This window comes from Zingiber officinale, chromosome 1B, assembly GCF_018446385.1.
Source record: "Zingiber officinale cultivar Zhangliang chromosome 1B, Zo_v1.1, whole genome shotgun sequence".
NCBI lineage: Eukaryota > Viridiplantae > Streptophyta > Magnoliopsida > Zingiberales > Zingiberaceae > Zingiber > Zingiber officinale.
In genome coordinates this window covers 127,390,429-127,396,428 of record NC_055986.1, presented here as the reverse complement: position 1 = coordinate 127,396,428, position 6,000 = coordinate 127,390,429, and positions in this window count along the sequence as shown.

Here is a 6,000-nt window from a genome sequence, read left to right as displayed (position 1 = left end):
GCTGATGTGGCAATCGATTGGAGATGTATTGGATCGATTGGGAGCACTGTTTAAAACCTGGGCGGAGCGTTTTCTCCGTAGATTTTTGCGATCTGTTTTCTGTGATTTTCAGCGATTCTTCACAAGATTTCTCCGATCTACTCACGCCAGTTCTTGAAGGCACTTGGGGAGTTTCTCCAAGGTTCAAGAGGTGACGACAAGCACAAGTAAGCAAGAAGAAGGGTGTATTACATTGTATTTTTGTTTCTTCTTCTTGTGTTCGTGTTTGTGTTTGTGTGTGAGTACTGTACGAGGCTTCTCCGCCTCCGACTGCGATCGAGAAGGAGGTTTTTCATTAGTGGAGTGAGTGTGTCGTGTGGATCCTTGGATTAGTCACCTCTTCTTGAGGTGGATACCAAGTAAATTCGTAGTGTTAGCGTTGTGTGTGTCTTGTGCTTATTTCCGCTGCACATTATCAAGACAAAGCAACCGACAAGCACGACGAAATGCTATTCACCCCCCTCTAGAGGACATCACGGTCCCTACAAATCTGATCCACACTGGGGTAGGGCCTGCATGGAACCTGTCAGATCGGTTGGGCCAATTGGGAATGAGGGGAGTTGAGTCCTGAGTCAGTCCATGCTATGAGTGAGTTCCACTTGGAAACAGTCCGATCGACAAAGCCTATCAAGAATAAAGGGAGTTGAGTTCCGAGCGAGTATGGTCCACGCTGGGAGTGGGATTCGCATGGAACCTATTCGATCAGCAGGGTCGATCAGGAGTGTGGGGCCCTATTGTTGGTGCAGCAGGACCGACAAGAGGGGAGGTGTGAATTGCCTGCAAATAAAATATACCCTCCTCAAACTTTTTAACTCAAAAGATAGCAACAATAATACTAAGAAAATAAAATTAAGAAAAGCAAAAAGACTCAGCGAGTTGACTTGGTTACAACCAAGAAGGTTGTTAATCCAAGGCGGTTGAAAATGCGCATTAAAAAAGTCTCCTTCTCTGAAGGCGGAGAAACCTTTTACACACTTGAAGCTCAGACAGTTGCTTAGAAGTTGAATACAGAGTTGATTCGAGAGATAATTCAAGCTTCTGGACCCCAGGGGGATAAAATTTTATCCCCTATGCACGGATCGCAGTTTGACCGCGATTTGGATTAAATTCCAGTCCGGGTGCCCGGACCCATAAAGTCAACTCCGGTTGACTTTTTCATCCATGACTTCTGCTCCGGTTCATCTCACCTTGGTCCGGGTCTTCTGCTCCGGCTCTGCTCGCTTGGGTGATCTCGGCCATCCGGAATAGGGCTCACCCGAACCCAACTTCCGGCCTTCTCCTCGAGCAAGCTTCAGTCCCGGCTTCTCGTCCCTCGAACGTCGCACACATTCTTCTCGTCCACCGGTGTACTTTTCCGCAGCTTTTTCATCCTTCGAACGCACCGAGTCCGTCGGCTCCCTTCTCATGTCGTCCTTCTCGCTAGCTGCGTCTTCCGCTCGACTTCCTGCACTCCTAAGCACCTGCACACTTAGACACGGGGATCAAATAACAAACAGGACCTAACCTAACTTGGTGGATCACATTAAAACAACCCCGGGGTCTAACAATCTCCCCCATTTTGATGTGCATCAACCCAAGTTCAAGTTAGGGTAAAACAGACAAGTAATAATTTAAAGAAATTATTAAATTAACATTTTAAGCATAAAGATTGCAATAAAAATTTTGCAATACTAAGTAAAAAATTTAGATTTTAATTTACTCCCCCTAAAAAAATAACTCCCCCTTAAATTGTACCTATCTCTCCCCCTTTGATCACATCAAAAAAAAATGGGGTAATAATTATCAAGTAAAAATTTTCAAGTTTAAAAACAATTGTCATAAGTAAATACTCAAATTTTAAAATAAATCATTTTTCAAAATAATTTCTAGGTTAAACGAAAAAAGGAATTCAGAAAAAGATATATATATATATATATATATATATATATATATATATATATATATATATTGAAATTTTTACCAACATAAGTATTTCCGAGAAGTGAATTAAGTTTTTGCAAAAAAATTAAGCAAGAAAAAATGTTCTAAGTAAATTTTCTGACTTAGGCCATTTTTAGACAAAATACTTTTGAAAATTTAGAAAAAAAAAATTAAGCAAGAAAATTTTCTAAGTAAACAAAAAAAAATTCTACCTTAGGCATTTAGAGGGAAATCATTTTAAAGCATAATTTACTTTCAATGTTTTATTAGTAAGTTAATTAAACATTTTTTTTCAATATTTCAGCTTCCAGGTAGTGGCGAGGCACTAGGCCTTCTTAGTTATTAGAGCAACAACCACTTTCTTAGACAAAGCCTTATAAAGAAATTAATTATTTAATTTTTCTTGATGAAAGCGCTAACTTAGAAAAAATTAATCTAGAAAGGATTTTGGAACCCAGTATAGGTTCCTTCCTACCGGATTAATCAAAAACTTAGGGGGTACATAACTTTTAGGAACTTTTCTAAGTTGTCCTTGATGTTTTCTAATATACCAATTCAATTTTCCATAGATCCTAAGTTTTGATTTTGAAAATTTATTTAAGCATGCATGATCATTTTTCAATTTCAATTTTTAATTTTTTATTTTCTAATTTTAAATTATTGTACATTTCTAGAGGATATGCTTTTGCTAATTTTAACTTTAACTCACTATTTTTCTTTTTTAATTTAACTAATCTTTAGTGAGTACTTTAATAAATTAAAAAGACTGATTGGGAGTTAGATTACATACCTCACATACCTCTATTTCTGATGTTTCCCTTTCATTGCAGCTTTCTTCTTCTGATGATCCTCCCCCTTTATCTATACTCATCTCCGAGTTGGTTTCTTCGAAAAGATGATTGTCCATCAGTGCTAATCCCGAGAAGGCTTCGACTTTTGATTTCGAGGATGATGATTCATCCCATGTAGCCTTCAGATTCTTGCATTTAGAGGATGTCAATCTTTCCTTTTCATTGTTCTTTTTCTTCATCTTCGAGCAGTCATCCTTGATATGTCCTTCTTCGTTGCAATTGTAGCAACGGACGGTCCTTTTGTTGCGTTGATGCCTTTTTGACTGCGATCTAAATTTATTAGTTTTAATAAATTTATTTAACTTTCTTACCAATAGAGCCGCTTCAGATTCGTTGATTGACGCTTCAGAGTCGGGATCGTCCATCTCGGTTTGTAGGGCAACATTGAGATTTAACTTCACTTGACTTGACTCTGCAATTCGAGACTCGTGAAGTTCAAATGTAGAAAATAAATTTTCTAAAGTACTTACTTCAAAGTCCTTAGAGATGTAGTATGCATCTACTAAGGACGTCCATTCTAGAGATCTTGGGAAGGCGTTGAGCGCATACCGGATCGAGTCTCGATTTGTTACCGATTCTCTGAGGATATTTAGCTGAGTTATCAGCTCTTTGATTCTCGCTTGGAGTTGCGCTACCTTCTTGCCGTTGTTCATCCAGAGATTCGTCAGCTAAGTCCGGAGGATGTCCCGCTTTGCTAACTTCACTTTTGAGGTGCCTTCGTGAAGCTCCAAGAATTTTTCCCAGAGGTCTTTGGCGGACTCATAGTTTCCGATCCGACTTATCTCCTTGGGCGGTAGAACGCTGAGCAAGTGGAATTCTACCTTTCCGTTGCCACGAAATCGGCTTGTTCCTTCTTCGTCCAGTTGTATTCTTCTTTGCCTTTTGGCATTGTATATCCATATTTCATTATTAAAAGGATTTCAAATTCAGTTTTGAAGAATGCCTCCATTCGTCATTTCCATGTAGCGAAGTCTCCGTCGAATTTTGGGGGATGAATGTTCGCACCGGCCATCGTCTTGATCTTTGTTGCTTCAGACGGTGGTTAGTCCTTCTGAGGTTGTCTGGCTCTGATACCACTTGTTGGCGCAGCGGGACCAGCAAGAGGGGAGGGGTGAATTGCCTGCAAATAAAAGATACCCTCCTCAAACTTTTCAACTCAAAAGATAGCAACAATAATACTAAGAAAATAAAATTAAGAAAAGCAGGAAGACTCAGCGAGTTGACTTGGTTACAACCAAGAAGGTTGTTAATCCAAGATGGTTGAAAAAGTGCACTAAGAAAGTCTCTTTCTCTGAAGGCGGAGAAGCCTTTTACACACTTGAAGCTCAGACAGTTGCTTAGAAGTTGAATACAGAGTTGATTCAAGAGATGATTCAAGCTTCTGGACCAAGGCTATATTTATAGCCTTGGTCGGGGCACCTCGAAGGGTTCCGGGTGCCCTGGGGGGATAAAATTTTATCCCCTACGCACGGATCACGGTTTGACTGCGATCTAGATTAAATACCAATCCGAGCACCCGGAACCCTTCCGGGCACCCCGGACGATTTTGGGTGCCCGGACCCATAAAGTCAACTCCGGTTGACTTTTTTCTCTGTGACATCTGCTCCGGTTCAGCTCGCCTCGGTCCAGGTCTTCTGCTACGGTTCCGCTCACTTGGGTGATCTCGGCCATCCGGAATAAGGCTTAGCCGAACCCAACTTCTGGTCTTCTCCTCGAGCAGGCTTCCGTCCCGGCTTCTCGTCCCTCGAACATCGTGCACGTTCTTCTCATCCACCGGTGTACTCTTCCGTAACTTTTTCGTCCTTCGGGTGCACCGAGCTCATCGGCTCCCTTCCCATGTCGTCCTTCTCGCTAGCTGCGTCTTCCGCTCAACTTCCTGCGCTCCTAAGCTTCTGCACACTTAGACATAGAGATCAAATAACAAACAGAACCTAGCATAACTTAGTTGACCACATCAAAACAATCTCGGGGTCCAACACCTACTAAGCTAGCTATTCTGCTTTCTAAACCACCATGGATTTTGACTGTCACCTATACAAACTCATTGATCCCTTTTCCTTTGGGCCAACCCTTTCCCTATTCATCGTATCCAATATCTTGGTTTCATTCATGTAAGAGATTATTAGAAAAATGTAAATGGAAACACGACTTTTGGGTTATTAGTCTCACATCAGTTGAGTGACATTACGATTGATCGATTGTACAAAGGCGATATGAATCCAAGATCTGAATTACACCAACTTAAAAATTCTTATGTGAACACTATTACATACAACAGACCGCAGCCGGGCATATATAACGTGCCCCTAAATTAGTCTGAATTTTCCACGAGTCTTTCTCTAGTATGCTCACATGTCATTGCATGTGCATGCCATATGGCATTGCATGAGTATACTACGTGTGGTTGTGCATGCACACTGTTCCTATCCGAAAGCGGAGAAGAAGGAAAGCTAGGGATGTGGCTAGAAGCTTGACGCGGTAAAGACTCCACATGTTCATGCAACACAAAAGCGTCAGTGCCAGGCCGGAAGGAGGTTCACGACGTTGGCCTTCCAATGCTTAATTCAGTTTCCAGTGATGTAGAGATTAACAAGAACGCAGTAGCAAAAGAATGTGTAGAATGGTAAAGTTACGCATACCTTTTCCTGTGAATGAGAACCCCTTTTTATAGTGTCACTGTAGTTTTCATACACGCATCCCAAAGCATACATACATTTTCCCAAGCATACTATGAAAAGATAAATTAAAAAGTGTCCTTGATACTTTTCCTTAAGTGAGCATGCATATCTCTGATGTGACAGATTGGAAGCTTCCGAAGTACGATTTGCCTGTGGAACATGCTCTGTTGTCAGTAACACAAACTTCCAAAAGTGTACGAAAAGATACATAAGTGGATCCCATTGTGGGTTGATCAACATCCGCTCGGTCGAGACACATCCGCTCGGTCATGCTGAACAACATAGTCTTTCTTTACTTATCCTTTCCATAGTCAGAGGGTTGTATTTCTCCTGAATATACATGTCGCCCGCTTGGCTAGGATGAGGGTTGTGGGCTGTAGTGTCTGTCTATCTCTTACCTTTAGACTATCCGCTTGGTCTTGCTGGCCCGTTTAGCCACGCCGCTCGTTCGGCCGTAACTGGCCCACTTTGTCGACTTTGACTCTTTACTTGACTTTGACTTTCACATCAGC